Source organism: Salvelinus sp. IW2-2015, linkage group LG20 (genome assembly GCF_002910315.2).
Source record: "Salvelinus sp. IW2-2015 linkage group LG20, ASM291031v2, whole genome shotgun sequence".
NCBI lineage: Eukaryota > Metazoa > Chordata > Actinopteri > Salmoniformes > Salmonidae > Salvelinus > Salvelinus sp. IW2-2015.
The window spans coordinates 271,362-289,925 of NC_036860.1; the positions used below are offsets into that span (position 1 = coordinate 271,362).

The 18,564-nt window shown below is 42.9% G+C and overlaps 1 long non-coding RNA gene across 1 annotated transcript in view; it reads left to right on the top strand.

Annotated features, from left to right (window-relative positions):
• Positions 1-18,564, top strand: part of LOC111980429 (uncharacterized) — a 153,668-nt gene that overhangs the window by 47,440 nt on the left and 87,664 nt on the right. The window contains exon 2 of the long non-coding RNA XR_002879461.3: positions 4,876-5,004. This is a non-coding gene — a long non-coding RNA (uncharacterized lncRNA). The remainder of the gene's footprint in view (positions 1-4,875; positions 5,005-18,564) is intronic.

Consider the following 18,564-nt stretch of genomic DNA (forward strand, 5'->3'; position numbering starts at 1 on the left):
TAAAATTGGTCTCTCCTCCCATAAAACGTCTCTGGCCTCACATGAATTCATGGATTTGAAGGTTAAACTATCATTCGAATGAAAGCCAACCCCTGTCGCTATTTAAAAACCGTTGTGAAGTAGTGATTCATTGAATTTAAACGCAACATGTAAAGTGGTGGCCCACATTTCATGAGCTGAAATAAAAGATCCCAGACATTTTTCATATGTGCAAAAAGCTTATGTCATAACGTGGCCCTTTCTGGGTATAGAGCGTGGCATCCCCCTCTCTCTCCCTTCTACACCCAGGTTCTGTAAATTCCTGGAGGAGACTCTCTCCCCCTGGCCATGCAGTAGAGAAAGAGAGTTTCACAGTAGAACAAAGGAACTTCTTCTACAACACAGAACTTGAGAACTGAACAATGTCCATGTTTTGGAGAATGTGTAAATGGTCGGTGGAGAAGCCAGACACGACCCGGTCCGTTTTGTTTCATGTTTGTGACCTCATGAAAGACAATACAGCCACATTACCATAACTCTGTTTATACAGGTGCCTCCATTATGAGGTTTGTGTCTAATTATTGTATAAAATTAATGAGTAAAGATGAAACTATTTGTGAAATGATGTAATGATGTTAATGTGAGAGAATTGTATTCCCTTTAAAGTTTAACTAAGTCATTGGCCCGCCCCCATGAGCACAAACATGATCTGGCTCATGGGACAGCCCTTTTCTACTGTTACGAATAAAACCCCCACCTGAAGAAATCCTCTTCAGACCACGCGTACCTCGGTCAGCTGAGGGGGCGAAGGTTGAGTAGAGACCACAAAAACCTCAGTATAAGGCAAGGTTGTAATGGTGGTTGAACTCCTAACCATACCACGTGGAGCATTGGCTACACGGCGGGAAATGGATAAACTCTGAGACTATCGATCCCGACAGAATAAGAGCAAATCTTAGATTCTAATTACTAGTCTGTAGCTAGAAATTATGTCAACCTGAAATGTGAAGACCGACAACCGCCGAAACATCTATTCTATAAGAACATTTCTGAATGGTACTCTGAAGTTTCCATTCTAACCACGAAAGACTCCAGGGAAGCAGAGAGACGCTTGGATGAACTTTCCAACAGAAAGACAGACGATTCCAACAGAGATCACGACGACACACTGAGCGTAAATATATATTGATTGCAATTATTCCCGAATGAGTGAGCGTTCATGTGCAAAGGACTAGCATTTTAATTAATATAATGATCGACTGTGTAGTAACTCTTTTGTCTTTCCCGCCCTTCTCAGTCCACTAGGGAACCTCCCCTATCATTTCCTTGTAACCATATCTACTGTTTGTTTGTTTATGCATTTCTGTGATTATTTAGTTAGTTAGTAAATAAATGATTAAGGCAATTGATGTATGGATGATTCATAGTAAAGGCTGGGTTCGTGCAGATAACCAACAGATAACAACAACGACGTTTGGAATGAGACTAACGTGAGGTAAAGAATAATTCATTAATTAGAAGACTAATTGATCAGATATTAAAATATCTGAAGAGTTATATTAGGAAAATTATTACTTTGTAATCTGAAGATTTTCCTTGGTGCCCCGACTTCCTAGTTAATTACATTTACATGATTAGTTTAATCACGTAATAATAATTACAGAGAATTGATTTGATAAAATAACAGTCTTCACTTCAATGATGCCAAAGACACGACACTTATCTCTCAAATTGTGTGCACAAATTTGTTTATATCCCTGTTAGTGAGCATTTCTCCTTTGCCAAGATAATCCATCTACCTGACAGGTGTGGCATATCAAGAAGCTGATTAAACAGCATGATCATTACACAGGTGCACCTTGTGATGGGGACAATAAAAGGCCACTCTAAAATGTGCATTTTTGTCACACAACACAATGCCACAGATGTCCCAAGTTTTAAGGTGGAGTGCAATTGACATGCTGACTGCAGGAATGTCCACCAGAGCTGTTGCCAMAGAATTTAATGTTAATTTCTCTTCAATAAGCCGCCTCCAATGTCGTTTTAGAGAATTTGGCAGTACGTTCAACTGGCCTCACAACTGCAGACCACATGTAACCGCGCCAGCCCAGGACCTCCACATCCGGCTTCTTCACCTGCGGGATTGTCTGATACCAGCCACCTGGACAGCTGATGAAACTGAGGAGTATTTCTGTCTGTAATAATGCCGTTTTAATGGGGGGGGAAATGATTCTGATTGGCTGGGCCTGGCTCCCCAGTGGGTGGGCCTGACTCCCAAGTGGGTGGGCCTATGCCCTCCCAGGGCCATCCATGGCTGCMCCCCTYCCCAGTRATGTGAAATCCATAGATTTTATGAACTGTAACTCAGTCTTTGAAATTGTTGCATGTTGTGTTTATATTTTTGTTCAGTATATATATAGCAGCCTTCTAGATGTCCTCATCTAACCAACCATATATAGATTACTCCAAGTTTCCATGTGGTCTTTGTATTAATATTAGGCTATAACTGGTCGCATTACAACCATATTACTATGTAATTACATAGCAACACCTATGGAACTACTATGTTGTTACTTCAGTTATAACTGTGTAGCTACTGTACATCGCGATGCAGGCAACTTCATGTAAAGTGTTACCAATCTTGGTTATTGTTTCTTAACCCAAATGATGAAAGCCTTGTTCTCCCCATGTCCTTAGGGGGGTGGTGCCTGGTGCTTTTCTGTTGGAGAGGAGAGGATGGGATCCTGACTGTTTCTCTCTTTCTGCTGTTATTTCCCTGTAGAGCAGGGAAGAGTGAAGGGAGCTATGAGTGATCGACTGCGCCTCTATTCTATGAGTTTTAGGGGGATTTGAAGTTATTGAAAGTGTGGTGAAGGGTGACAGCTGGGAGATGTCTATGTGATGCCTATCGGGCGGCCGGMTGCCTGCCATCATGGTTGTGTGCATCCAGCCAGTCTTCCTCTCAGCCTGTCCCCTCAGGCAGACGGCACAAGCATTCCACTCCACTATCACATACATGTTGTTGAACTACTGGCCAATCATCTGCACTACTCACAAATGAGATTTCACCAAGATTGCACAGAAATTTGATATTGATATATAATGGCTGTATAAGGCCTTTAAAAGTGGGAAATTTGGAGGTGTGTGAATGATGAATGATAGATAGATTGATGGCGAGAGAGAGAGAGAGAGAGAGAGAGGCATTTTTGGGGGGGCTATTCCTTAACGATTCCTCTGAGTAGCCATGCAAGGAATAATGGATGTGTAATGTGGAACGACAGCTTGCAGAGCACTGTCATTAATGTTGTAATTCACTTTTAGTGTTTCTACTATTGCACTGCAACAGGAGGCACAGATGTCACCTGAATCAGCTCCTTCTAGCAGCCAGAGCGCACCCTGTCTTCACCAGCTGTCTATGAACGCACCCTGCCAGCCCACCGTGTGTGCAATGGTGTGTGTGTGTGTGTGTGCGTGTGTGCGTGTGTCCATGATGCCCGGTAAATGTCACCTTCCAGAGTACACTGTATGTATTGATACAGGAAGTAAATCCATAGTGTTATAGTATCTTGTTACATCATTGGAATCAAAAACAAATTGATTTTCTTTGACATTTTTCCTTCTGGTAAATTATTATAGAATAGCTAGACTTAAATACTTAGTTAATATTTGGCCCCATTTTAAAAAAGACAATCTTATCAGTACTCTCCCTACTTTATGTTATAAATCATATTGGGACCTTAAATGAAGTGGATGCTTGAATACCCAACACAAATGTCTCCCATCTCTTTAATATAAGTGCACACGTTCTCTCTGGAGATCACCCTGACAAAACCACAGAGGTATATGACAGAAGACGAAAGAAAAGGTCTCAAAGAGAAAATAGCTGACTGACTGTGTAAGCTCAGCTCAGCTCAAAATGAGAAAGTTCATTATATGGCCGTCAAGGTGAAAGGAAGACATCTCCTGGCAGACGCAGTTAAAATGTCCACCTCTCCTACTCAGAGGAGAAAAGAGAAGGAATGAAGAGAGACAAATGCTGTTTTGTGGGGAGGTGTGTGTGTGTGTGTGTGAGGGAGAGTGTGTGTGTGTGTAATAAAGAAAGTAAAAGTGTGTGTGTGTCTGTGTGTGAGTGCGTGTGTGTGTGTGCGTGCGTGTGTGCGTGCGTGTGTGCGTGAGTGTGTGTGTAATAGAGAGAGTAAAAGAGTGTGTATGTGTGTGCGTGCTCGTGTGCGTGCGTGTCTGTTCCAGTACAGACAAGGGCAGCAGTGTTAATGGTATTGCTCTGTAAAATGACCCTTACATCCGTTTCTTCATACATTTCCACAGTGCTTCAAAAGTCCTCATATTTTCCCCTTGTCAGCAGTGTATCATTGTTATGTGTATGTGACCTCTAGAAGGAGCTTGTGTTCCTTCATGTAGCCTTTCATGTTCAGCCTGTGCTCCCTTGTTATTTGATTGCATTCTGAATGCATTTTCCCTAACAATGAAACAGAAGGTTATCCCTGTTGACATATAGCTTCTATGGTTTGTCTCCTGCGCTTTAATACAGGGCTAGCCTATGAATATCAGTTTAATAGACAAAACTAGTTTCATTCCACTAATATTTGCCAACACAAGTGGATGCTTAAAATAGCTCCTCTCACTCAGTACCACTAATGTCTGTATATTATGCTGAGTGTGCCACTTATAATACAGCCTCAAGCTAAGGCAGCATTAGCCATACCTCCCCTGGCGAAGCAACATTACAAATGAAGTGGTATCAGGGAAACTACTGTAGCCCTGTGTGAGGAGGAGRCACAGWGTCAGAATGGTTCCACACAGACCTATAKATGGGATGTTTGATACAGTACATACTGTAGTGTTTCATAGCAGATGTTGCTGTCCTTTGTCTCGCAGACGCTGCTTCACACAGAGTGATGCTGAGACTGGCTTAGGCTTGCAGCACCACTGAAGACTTACACGGCTCTAGACAATGACTATTAGGCCCAAGACCAGCGAACAGTGATCAACTGACCTCTGAGACAGGTAAGACTGTTACAAATGTGAACATTTACCACCCTGTGTAGATAGCTGTTACATATACTACAGAACGAGGCTCATTTCACCAACATGTAGGATACTGATTCCTTATCCTCATATGAAGAAAGTTCTCATAAAGTTCTCTTCAAAGTAAATCTTCATGTGTCAGAAAGTGATGTGGGCGCCGGACATGGGGGGGCTAGTGGGTCTGGGCAGGTGTGATGTAGTTGATGTTTGTATGATGTTGTRGTTTGTATATGAATGTTTTGTATTGTTAATAAAATATAAAAATTTAAAAAATATATACAAAATAAGTAAATTGTATACTCTACCAAAAGACAATATTATCACATAATTAGTCTTTCCCTGTGTCCTGTGTACTCAATGACAGTCACACTCTCAGCATCAAATAGCAGAGTTACTTCTTTACTTCACTATGAATTACGAACGCATGTTTGATTTAACTCAAATCTATCACTGCACTGCAGCATACAATAGATCTCATTCAAATTAGTCCGTTTCTGCAGTCGGGTGGAAATGTGTTGAATCTTTTCKCACTCACCTCAAAGCTAGTCATCATTTTCCTTTTCAAGGGAACTTGAYAGTGGTGTCAGAAGGAGACGTGGCATGGGTTTGTGTTTGTTTTCTTCTTGCATAGAGAGTAGTTACTTTGAAAAGCGCAGGGCTGGCTCGGTGATGGAGCGTAGGATGATTCAGCAGGAATCCAACAGCCCATGTGACTGATTCACATTTGAACATAAGCAGAAATATGGRCGCTCCAGGGAGTTGCGGGGAGGAAWMGAAAAATAGSCTCAAATCTCTCAGCAGCAAATGAAAAGTGTCTTTGTTTAAGTCCTGTTCTGTGTCACCTTCTCTATGGCTCACCGGTGTGTTGTGGTGTACATGGTGGTACTGATTGCTCTTATTCAAAATAAGCACCATGACAAAGATGGGGAAGAGGAGTTTTTTTTGAATGTGCCTCTCCTGAAGAGGAGGGCCTGAGAGGATTATATGGCTCAGTGGGCACCGTATTGTGTAGGGAGTGGATACAGCAGGTACCCATTTGAATCCCAGCCAAGAGACAGACACAATGTTGCAGGGGATAATGTTGCCTCCCAGCAATTAAACTCTGMAGGTTTGGAGTGGTTTAGGGGGAAGCATGTTAAATTAGCCCATTTTTCCTCCCTCTCAGCCATGTCTTACGRMTATCTTCTTTCTGACCGCTTTGTAGGAGAACCTGAGAACTGTACGGAGGAGTCGTTTGCTTTGAATTCTTTAGGTGCCAAATTGAATTCCCTCCATCATTCCTCTCTCTGTGTATCATTTGCATTGACATATCCAATGCATACACATTTTCAAGTACTAAGCAAAGGCAGAGATTTCACCCTTTATCCAAGTATCCTAGAAACACTGTGTGATCTGCTCCCGTCAGCACCACAGAACTTTCCCATACCCTTGGGTCTTTGTGTCCCTGGTTTCAGGTTGGTTGTTTACAGTACAGAGGGGTRGTGTTCCGTGCCGTTCCCCRTCCTTCCCSCAGTAGCGTTGGGCAGCGGGGTCTCAAAGRCTCGTCGTCCAGGACAAATTGGTGGATAGCGGCTCATTTACTCGGAGCCGTCATGAATGGACTGTGCCGTGACTGTGTAAACAAGTGCAAAGACTCCCAAGGGCATTCCTGCATAAATAATGACTCCAGGAGATGTTTGCCATTTGTACCACTCACTGGCTGCAGACATGGGTCAGCTAGTCTCCTCTATTGGGAGGCTTCAGTAAACAACAGCCATTAACGACCCGACAAGTTTACCTGCCTGGTGTGTGGGAGTATCCTCATTGGCTGCTGGGCCTTCTTGGCTTCTCTCCCTATTCAGACTCTTCCTGTTCATCTGTTCATAGCACTCATTTCCATCTCTCCTGGTGAACGGCAAAGTTTTATGTAGCTTTTGAAGTGATGTAACAGAGGAACTGTTGAGAGTGTGTTCAAGTCTTACATGCTGTGTTTACTTGAGCATCATCTTCACCAGGCTTCACTTCATCCAGTCAACTGTGTTTTCAGGAATCCACTCAGGTCTTAACACCAGCTGTAAACACTGACTACTCAGATTGTGGGGCATATCCAAAAGCCTGTATAGGTTTGAGCTCTAAGCGTGGGTTTGAGGGAGAATGGCTAGCATGAGGTTCAGCTCTGCAAGGGAAGGTGATGTGACAGCGGGAGAGGGAGGCAGAGTGAGCGGGAGCGAGAGAGAGAGAGGAGGAAATAAAGACAAAGAAACACCCACTCCTCATTAGCTTAAGCATCGTGTGTATCCATCATCCTGTAAAATAACATCTGAAAAAAGAGAAAGCCCACGTCTGCCGCGCGGCAACATGGGATGGAGATATAAAATGAATCTCTGCACTTAGGCGGTGCCATCTGTTCATCTGGGTGGAGAGCACGCCTTTACGCCACACGTTCTTTCTCCCTCCCTCTCTCTCTCTCTGTCTCTTTCTACTCAACCGCCAGAGAAACKATCTTTGCTCAGAAACCAGAGAGCTCAACAAAACGACATGCCTCAATGCCAACCCCGGGGCTATGTTTTTTCCTCTTGTTCTTAATTTCCCTGATAGTGTGCATATCTTTATCCAGTTTTTGATACAATATGCAAAAAACATAGTGACATAATACAATTTGAGCTCCATGTGAGAAATAGGATTATCTTGGGCGAGATTGTCAGCGACGTGTTACGGTAATCACTTTCTTCCAGGAGCCGAGAGACGTGACTCACTCGCAACTTGACCCGCTGTCATTATCTATTCCGTCTGACAGTATTTATGCAGTTTGCTTGATCTAGTTTTCCTTCAGGTGCTTTAAAAAATTAATGGAGAGCCCAATAATATATATATAAATGTGGAATAATGAAAAATAAGTAATCCCCCTTGCAAATTGGAACAAGGAATAAATCCTGGTCCACCTTGGGGCCCCAGCCAGCTACCCAGCCAGTCAGTCAGTTGGTCTGTGTTGTGTTGTTGCTCCAGACGTTGTTGTGGATCGTCACCCATACATTTTTTTTTTCAATTCTCTCAAAAGTTAATATACAGTCAGGAAAAAAGTCCAAAAAATAAATGTAACAAATACTGAGCTATATTGTATGCTAAAAAAATTGGGAAATTATTATTTTGTACTTATATAATTGCTCAGATTTTGTTTAACAAGTAATATTTATTTCTAAAGAAGATAGGGGTCCAAATGATTGGCCCCCCTGTTTTAAATACCTTTCAATACTTCACCTTACGAGGATAACGGCACTGAGCCTTTTTATCAAATGTTTTATGACATTGGGGAACACATTAGGAGGGATCTTAGACCATTCCTCCATACATCATTTTTTTAGATCCTTGATATCCTTCGTCTGCACTTATGGACTGCCCTCTTGAATTCAAACCACAGGTTTTCAATGGGTTTTCAAGTCCGGAGACTGAGATGGCCATTGCAAAATGTTGATTTTGTGGCCAATTAACCATTTGTGGATTTTGATGTGTGCTTGGGGTTATTGTCTTGCTGGAAGATCTACTTACGTCCCAAGTTTCAGCCTCCTAGCAAAGGCAACCAAGTTTTTGGCAAAAATGTCCTGGTACTGGGTGAAGTTCATGATGCTGTTGACCTTAACAAGGGCCCCAGGACCAGTAGAAAGATGGTAGGTATGGGGTTCTTTTCTGCTTATGCATCCTTATTTCGATGCCAAAACCACCACTGGAGTGCGTGGCCAAAGAGCTATATTTTTATGTCGTCTGACCATAGCACCAGTTCCAATCCAAGTGCCAATGCCGTTTATCAAACTCCAGGCGTTTCCATTTGTTGGATGACATGTAAATAGAGCTCTTTGGCCACGCACACTAGTGGCAGGTTTGGTGTCAAAGAAAGTTACATAAGAAAAAATAACTCCATACCTACTCTAAAATATGGTGGAGTATTTTTGATGTTATGGGGCTATTTTGCTTCCTCTGGTCCTGTGGTACTTTGCCCAGTACCAGGACAATTTAGCCATAAACTGTTTGCCTCAGCTAGGAGGCTGAAACTTGGCCGCAAGTGGATCTTCCAGCAAGTCAATAAGCCCAACTATCAATATCCACAAATAAATAGTTAATTGACCAGAAAATCCACATTTTGCAATGGCCATCTTAATCTCCAGACTTGAACTCCATTGAAAACCTGTGGTTAGAAATACTATAACAGAAAATCCACACAGTTTAGATAGAAAGGTTGACATCCTTCAACAGTTGAACACTTTGAAGCTTGAATATGACACAATAAACACCCGATATGCAGAGATTGCTGCCATGAAATCCAAGCACCAATATGTTGAGCAAGGTGAAAGTGCAGGGAAAATGTTTGCTTGGTAAAGTAAGGAAGCGGAATATATCATCCATAGCATTCGAACCCCAGATGGTAGCATAACAATGGATACTTCTGAAATAACTGAGTCTTTAAAACCTTTAATCACAATCTGTATCAATCTGAAAACATTAAAAGGATGACAAACTATTTCCTTAATGAGGCAATTTTAGCAATTATAAGTGAAGCAGAGAAGATGTATATGATAGAAACATTACCCCAGGTAAACTGTTGGAGGCCATCAATAATGTACAAAACAGGAACTCTCCTGGTAATGATGCACTCCCAGTGGAATGTTACAGACACTTTCTTCCCAAATGACTAAAGCCTATGTTCTTGTCCTTACTTATACTTTCTAACTATGACTTTTGAAGCTTAGGAAGTACATTTAAGTGGAAATGGACAAAGACACTTATGCAATATCTGGGTGTACTGATACCATGCAATCTGGAGGAGGCATATACAATTAATTACTGTCCTTTAATAGATAGGCTTGCATCTGATGTTCAGAGATGTTGTGTGTGTGATTGTGGGCGAGTGTGGGCATGTTGTTGTGTGTGATTGTGGGTGAGTGTGGGCATGTTGTTGTGTGTGATTGTGGGTGAGTGTGGGCATATTGTTGTGTGTGATTGTGGGTGAGTATGGGCATGTTGTTGTGTGTGATTGTGGGTGAGTGTGGGCATGTTGTTGTGTGTGATTGTGGGTGAGTGTGGGCATGTTGTTGTGTGTGATTGTGGGTGGGGTGTGGGCATGTTGTTGTTGTGTGATTGTGGGTGAGTGTGGGCATGTTTGTTGTGTGTGATTGTGGGTGAGTGTGGGTATGTTGTTGTGTGTGATTGTGGGTGGTGTGGGTATGTTGTTTGTGTGTGATAGTGGTGGATGTTTTGTTTTGTGTTGTATTGTTTCTGCTTTGGTATTTTGTTCATTAAAAATAATAACATAAGAGCAGATGAAGGATATCAAGGATCTGGAAAGATTCTGTATGTATAAATGGTCTAAGATCCCTCCCATTGTGTGTTCTTAATAATAATGGCTTCTTCTTTCTTAATATATGGCTCAGTGCCATTATATCCTCGCAAGGTGAATTATAAAAGTTATTAAAAACAGGGGTGGCAAATCTCTCTACCCCTATCTTTTTAAGAGAAAACAACATTACAAAATCTCTTTCTCTGAGCAATTGTATTAGTATGAAATAATATAATTAGCCAATTCTTTTAGCATACAATATAGCTCAGTATTTGTATTTTTTGCTCATCTTTATCAAGGGTGCCAGTCATTTTGGACCTGACTGTAGATACAMCTATAATTTTTGGAGTAGTGKACACGTTTGGCAATCTGATCGTTTGGCCTCATTWGATCAAAAAGYCCAAACAGAACTTCAGGTGCAGCAATGATTAAAGGGAATCATATCACCCCGTACCCAAACTAAAGCACCTTCGGCCTCCCTGTGGTCAGTGGATTAACATGAGAGCGTGTTTGTCTGTGATCTGTGCCCAGGAATCTGGGAGGTGCATATTTTCCTCTCATCTTTGCCAAACGGTGACACATGGCTGGCCATGCATCATGTTTGAGTGCTTGGCTGGCTGACGTCTAGTCATCTCTCCACGGCCCTTCGGCCTGCTTTCCCAGGCCGTAAAGAGGACATCCATCAGGACAGGTGTAATTTGCCGTGCAGTCGCCGCTTCTTTGCCAATACAATTTGTTAACCAATTGTTAAATGCGTACGTGATTGAATGCCRGCCGTACGACCCTTATGGATATGATAAAATGATTTGCTTCATGTTTCTCTCGCTTGTTTTCCAGAAATCAACTTCACACGTTATTTAACCCAGCCGTGATTTATATCGGACGGCTTTTCATTTTGAAAAGGTATTTTTTTAAAGGGATATGTAAACAAATTTTTGATCACATAAATCTTTGACCTGTTGTCAGTGGCTCAGCGGAATGAAGAGGATAGTGGTCTATGGAGCAATGTTGTGAGTCATATTTTACTGAAATAATGAMGAWTTTATGCAAGGAGAGACAAGATCCTCGTTTTAATCTCCCAGTAGAACATGGTCTAGATGAAATGGTTGCTGAGCTTTTAGCTRCCACAGTTACCTCAGCAATTTGTCAGTCTAACTGGTATACACTGGCGGGAAGTGACATGCCAGTCTCCAATGGCCCARGCTAAATGTACTTCACGCTTCAAAGTATCTGTTGTTCACTGACATTGAGGTGACCCGGAAAATTCTATGTTATTAAATGCTTGMAGAAGTTTAAACCAATGACCGCAGTGTGTTTCCTCAACTCAACGACCCCTTTTTATTCTTTACCAGTTGTTTGAGTAMCAACCTTTTGTCTGGGCAGGTGTCAACAACATCACCAATAAGTGTCCTTTCCCAGACAATCTCTTTGTACCAGACCACTTCTAAAGTCACTGCAGGGCTTTTGTATGRTGTTTTTCARCCTGACTACACRTAATGTCTCCATCTCTTTAAACATGAAAGGATTATTTTGATATGATTCCTTTGAAATTCCCAACATCAAAGCTGACAGSCTTATTTGCTTCGTAGTGTATTTCCCTGCTCAGGTCACGTCACATGTGTCTGTAGTAATGAATCATGAATCAGATGCTATTGACTTTTGGGCGTGCAGKGATATCTCAYCCATGCAGATTTAAAGCTTGCGCTATATGAACAGAAACGACATGAGGGAATCACTGTGGTGTGATCTTAGGTCTCAGGGGTGGCCCCGCTTGTCAGAATGTGCTGTTGCAGGATCTTCCTGATGAAGTCATTAAGAAGTCATTAAGAAACCATTAAGAATCATTATGTCGGCGAGGTGGCACTCTGGTGTGCGCACAGTGAAGCACCAGGCAMCAGGAAAACTTGTTAATCACGCAGTTTATTTGTTTCCCCAGTGTGAGACTGTAAATACTACGACACTGTGTTGAAGTGTACCACCTAATGAAAGTCTGTATTAGCTCCTCTGCCAGTGTGTGTGAACGGCCGTCTCCAGAGGGGCTGCCTCATCATCGCATGGTGGCTTCCGCTTCTCCAGCTAACTCTCTAAAGCAATAAACAAGAGCACACATTTTTGATTTAGTTCACTCATTTTGCCCCCTAATCTGCCAGGTGGTTGATTTATGGAACGTCAGAGATATCAGGGATTGCATTAAAGGCAGAAGAGACGTGCGCTAGCAGCGTAGCCGCCMGTGTCGGTTAGTACACACTGGACTGTGTTTATGTGTGTATCTCTCTGTGTGTGTATCGCTCTGTGTGTGTATTCATCAGTTTGTGTGTGGATATGTCTGAGGGAGTGTCTGCACTTGGCGTGTGTCTAGACATGACTTGGGCGAGTGTGTTTTTCCAGCTGATTGTGTTTGACAACTAGAAGGCCCATCCAGTGACAGGGTGGGAGGAGGAGTCACTGAAGAACCCTTATCTCCCTCATTAGGCCTAAGAGAGATGTCGCCTTTCCCCATAATTATCTCTATACACTAAATCTCTCATTAGGATGCCTGTCTAATCTGAACCCTCTGAGAGACAGAGAGGGACACAGTGGACCAGTCTTGGGAGGCGTTAGGAGGACCATGGGGGAGGCGTGTCTAATCTGAACCCTCTGAGAGACAGAGAGGACACAGTGGAGCCAGTCTTGGGGAGGGGCGTTAGGAGGACCATTGGGGAGGGCGTGTCTAATCTGAACCCTCTGAGAGACAGAGAGGACACAGTGGAGCCAGTCTTGGGGAGGCGTTAGGAGGACACTGGGGAGGCGTGTCTAATCTGAACCCTCTGAGAACAGAGAGACACAGTGGAGCCAGTCTTGGGGACGCTAGGAGGACCATGGGGGAGGCGTGTCTAATCTGAACCTCTGAGAGACAGAGAGGACACAGTGGAGCCAGTCTTGGGGAGGCGTTAGGAGGACCATGGGGAGGCGTGTCTAAAGGGCTCAGGTGCCTGGCTCTATCTTCTATTTCAGATTAAATAAGGTCTGCTTGACCCCTGAAGAAGTGCTGCCTGTTCTCTTTAAATACCTTGTGTGGGTCAGACATCCCGTCACTAATCAGGGTGTGTGTCAGGGAGTGACGGGATGGAGATACAGTGGGGCTTGACCAATCTGAGCTTTATTGTGGGCTAAAGTAGTTATTTCTCCATCTTTGTTTTGGAATTGTTAGCCATAGTCGAGCGCCAGCCTGTAATATAGCACAAGTAGAACAAACATTGTGCCAACAGATGTTGTCGAAAAGCTGCCATGTTTATTTAATAATTGTTTTTCCCCAGCCCACACTTGTCTTGGACATCCTCTCCCTTCTGTCTGTCAAACTGAGTATTCACCTTTCCTCTGACTATACCCACCCAGGTCAACCAACTTCCCTCACGGCTTAATCCTTGTTGTGTGTAAACACATTAACTGGCAATTAATATGGAGATTCTGCTCCAGATGTGCTTGTAAGTGTGAATTTTGGACTTGGCAAGTGAGACTTTGGTCCATATGAGTGAGCTGCTGCAGCAATATTCCACCTGTTTCGCCCGCATTATTGTACACTGGCAAACAAATGGCTCTCTAGCCAAAGACAGAATAAGAGCAGTAGCATTTGGTGTGGCTCTACTGAGGAGCAGAGAAATAGCTTCATATTTGCAGTACTTTTACACCTGGTGGTGTACATGAGTTAAAACATAGCAAGTTAAATGATTTAGTTTAAAGAAGAATGACCAATTATTTTATATTAAAGTTAAAACCTGTAATTCAACAGCTCAGTGTGACTAAATGCATCTGCCATATCACAAAAAGGATTAGGATTCATTGTTTATGAATAATCAAAGCGGTATTACATAAACGGCTGATAAGTCTTACACTGCATAACAAAAACACGATTATACTTTTCTGAGTGTGAGACTGAGTGGAATACTTAAGTACGTTTGTAATTGACAGCTTTCTCTCCTGTATAAGAGAGAAAAGTCACAATACCATTAGATTGCAATAACTTTGTGAAGATGTTCAACTTGAAAATGGAGGAGTGCCTCATTTTACCGCCTCCTCTACTTTTTAATGTCAAGTGTGGATATTTGGGAAAGAGCTGGCAAAAAGACTGCTTGACACATGCCTCATGTGATATTCTCTCTAATCTGGGGACATGAAATGGAAAGCGGTCACGTTATTCAGTGCTCACTGGCAGCATGCAGAGCTTTGACTTAAATTTAGCCATCGATGTTAAGAGCGATAAGAGAGAGAGGAACACACATTGGAGCAGCAGTATCCCTCCACATGGAGAGCTGGGGCTAGGAGCTCTGTTCCAAATGCTAGCCTGCCTAGCCACAACCTCCCACTCACCGCCACATGAGAAGCGGGGCTAGGAGCTCTGTTCCAAATGCTAGCCTGCCTAGCCCACCTCCACTCACCGCCACATGAGAAGCTGGGGCTAGGAGCTCTGTTCCAAATGCTAGCCTGCCTAGCCACCAACTCCCCTCACCGGCCACATGAGAAGCTGGGGCTAGGAGCTCTGTTCCAAATGCTAGCCTGCCTAGCCACCTCCCACTCACCGCCACATGGGGGGCTGTGCTCAAAATGTGTGTCTGCCGGCGCAGCCCGGATGGACCAGTGCTCCCCTGATGGTAGCATCCTTCCCCTGAGGTCTGCTCAGCGCCCATGGGGAAGGGGAGCYAGGRGTTAGCTAGCAGAAGCTGGACACAGTTTCTCTCCCTGGCATGGGCGTCATGTTGGCTCTGGCCAGCCCTCAGTCGGCCAACAGCTCTGTCTTTTCCGGCCGGCCTGGGTGCCCGCATGTGGCCTGGCACAGTGTGCCGTGAGCTTGGCATCCCGGACAAACAACAGGAGGTGGAGGCTTCCTCTCTCTCCTGATGATCTGCTCCAAGGACGATTTCCTTTCTTTCTACACTGGATGAGGTAACACTAGTCTGACGCTGTCTTAGAGAATAGGATAGCATATAATGCAATATAGAATATAATTAGAATTGAATTGTAGTTTATAGAATAGAATAATTTAATTATTCTTCATTCTTAACACCACATGGATATTCAGGACCACTAATTGCTGGATAAACCAGGCTGAAGTCAAGATAGAAAATAACAATGTTTATACCTTTATATATAAATACATTAACAAATATCCCCTCACGCTTTGTACAGTACAGTATATACAGTGCATTCGGAAAGTATTCAGACCTCTTGACTTTTTCCACATTTTTTTACGTTACAGCCTTATTCTAAAATTGATTAAATCGTTTTTTRCCCTCATCAATCTGCACACAATACCCCATAATGGCAAAGCAAAAACAGGTTTTTAGAAATTTGAGCACATAAAAAAAGGAAATATTACATTTACATAAGTATTCAGACCCTCTACTCAGTTCACATTGAAGGACCTTTGGCAGCGATTACAGCCTTGAGTCTTCTTAGGTATGACACTACAAGCTTGGCATACTTATATTTGGGGAGTTTCTCCCATTCCTCTCTGCAGATCCTCTCAAGCTCTGTTGGATTGGATGGCTATTTTCAGGTTTCTCCAGAGATGTTCGATCGGGTTCAAGTCCGGGCTCTGGCTGGGCCACTCAAGGACATTCAGAGACTTGTCCCAAAGCCAATCCTGCATTGTCTTGGCTGTGTGCTTAGAGTCATTGTCCTGTTGGAAGGTGAACCTTAACCCCATTCTGAGTACCTGAGCACTCTGGAGCGGTTTTTCATCCGTTCATCTTTGCCTCAATCCTGACTAGTCTCCCAGTCCCTGCCGCTGAAAAACATCCCCACAGCATAATGCTGCCACCACCATGCTTCACCGTAGGGATGGTGCTATGTTTCCTCCAGACGTGACGCTTGGCATTCAGGCCAAAGAGTTCAGTCTTGGTTTCATCAGACCAGAGAATATTGTTTCTCATGGTCTGAGAGTATTTAGGTGCCTTTTGGCAAACTCCAAGTGGGCTTTAGTGAGGAGTGGCTTCCGTCTGGTCACTCTACCATAAAGGCCTAATTGGTGGAGTGCTGCAGAGATGGTTGTCATTCTGGAAGGTTCTCCCATCTCCACAGAGGAACTCTAGAGCTCAGTCAGTGACCATCGGGTTCTTGGTCACCTCCCTGACCAAGGCCCTTCTCCCCCGATTGCTCAGTTTGGCCGGGCGGCCAGCTCTTGGAAGAGTCTTGGTGGTTCCAAACTTCTTCCATTTAAGAATGATGGAGGCCAATGTGTTCTTGGGGACCTTCAATGCTGCAGACATTTTTTGGTATCTTTACCCAGATCTGTGCTGGAAACAATCCTGTCTCGGAGCTCTACGGACAATTCCTTCGACCGCATGGCTTGGTTTTTGCTCTGACATGCACTGTCAACTGTGGGACCTTATATAGACAGGTGAGTGCCTTTCCAAATTATGTCCAATCAATTGAATTTACCACAGGTGGACTCCAATCAAGTTGTAGAAACATCTCAAGAATGATCAATGGAAACAGAATGCACCTGAGCTCATTTTCGAGTCTCATAGCAAAGGGTCTGAATACTTATGTAAATAAGGTGTTTCTGTTTTTTCTACATTTCTAAAAACCTGTTTAAGCTTAGTCATTATGTGGTATTGTGTGTAGATTGCTGAGGGTTTTGWATTTTATTTAATCAATTTCAGAATAAGGCTTTATSATAAAAAAGTACTTTCCAAAAGCACTGTACAACGTAAACATCTCTGCCCACATAACAGATATTAGGTCAAAATGTAATTTATTAATATCAACAGATGCTCTGAGGAAGTAAACACATGTGAAACAGCAAACTTGCCCACTCTTAGTAGGAGGAAACACAGTGCAAGAGAAGAGAGCATCCTCCATGCCTCCTATTTCTGGAAGCAAGCTGTCAAAGGTCAGTAGGACCAGTAGTGGGAGGGGAAACCATCCAAGACATCCCTCRATGTTTATCTTCTCTCCGAGCTCCAAAAGTAACACCTCTATTTTATTCGAGTTACATCTCTATTATTGTTATTATTGTGTCTGTCAGCCCAACTCCTATTGATCGTACAGTGTAGCTAATGAGCTGGAAGCTACTCTCCCTGCTTCCAGAAAGTGACTGGAGAGCGATTTGAATCCTTAAAAGTCCTCCAGACATGACGTGGAGGGATCTCTCGTTAGCATAGAGTACTATGTGGAAGGAAGGCTAGTCTTGAGACCGCTGATGAAAATAAAGGAATCTGTATTTTAAAGCATCGCRCTTCCTGTAACCCCCATAATTCATGCTGTTTATGATGTAAATATTTCAGAGGGGTGAGATGACCCCACAGCATGGCCAAAGGCCATTAATAATCATAAAAATGTGAACCTCCCTCTCAATGATTAATTGCATGCAATTTGCATTATGCTTTGTTTGCGGTYAGCTTTAAGCAATTTACTACAAGCCAAGCACAACTGCTCCGAAGTAAACCAAGGCTACTTCAAAGTGATTTTCGCTTCCATGTTATTAGTTCATTTACATTTCTCTCCGTAGAGGTTTCAAGATGGAGTGAGCCAGCAGGAAATACCGCAAATTCACTGAATGTCAACAAACAACAAGCATTACTGCACATTGGTGTTTGAGAGTGTTTTCTTCATATCTTCACTGGTTGTTATGTGACCTTCAGATGTAATGCTTTTATAATGTGGTTACTTACAGGTTACTCAATGTATGTTTCACATGGACAAGCAGTATGCTTTGTAAAATTTGTATCAGAAACAATGATAAAATCCCKTTTTGTTGTATTTTTGTCTGATCTGATGGTTATTGTTACTAGGCTATGAAATATTCAAACCCTGACAAACCCAGCCTGGTATCTTGGCACCTTCACCCGCAGTCTACTGGCTTGGGCAAGGACAATTTTCTATGTCAATGAGATCAGAAAAAGCATGCATATTCAACATTTGCTAGAGTGTTTATATAGCAGATTGAGGTCCAAGATTACAAGGTCCCCTGTTCACCCTATCATGTCTCAGCCTCCCTCAGTGACTGACCTAAAGTCACTGCTCTCACTTGTTCTCCACACTGAAGAACTGCACTGTGGTCAGATTTGTGTATTTGCTACCATAATGTCCAACAATAGACGTTATGAAACTACAGTACAAAGGAATATATCATTATTGTTCACTACAGCCCAGCAGAAAGTGTTGGCTGACTTTGTAATGTTGGCACCATAGTGTTTTAGCAGGTATAGTAACTGGTTAACCAATTCCTGGTGATCAGACAGACAGACAGG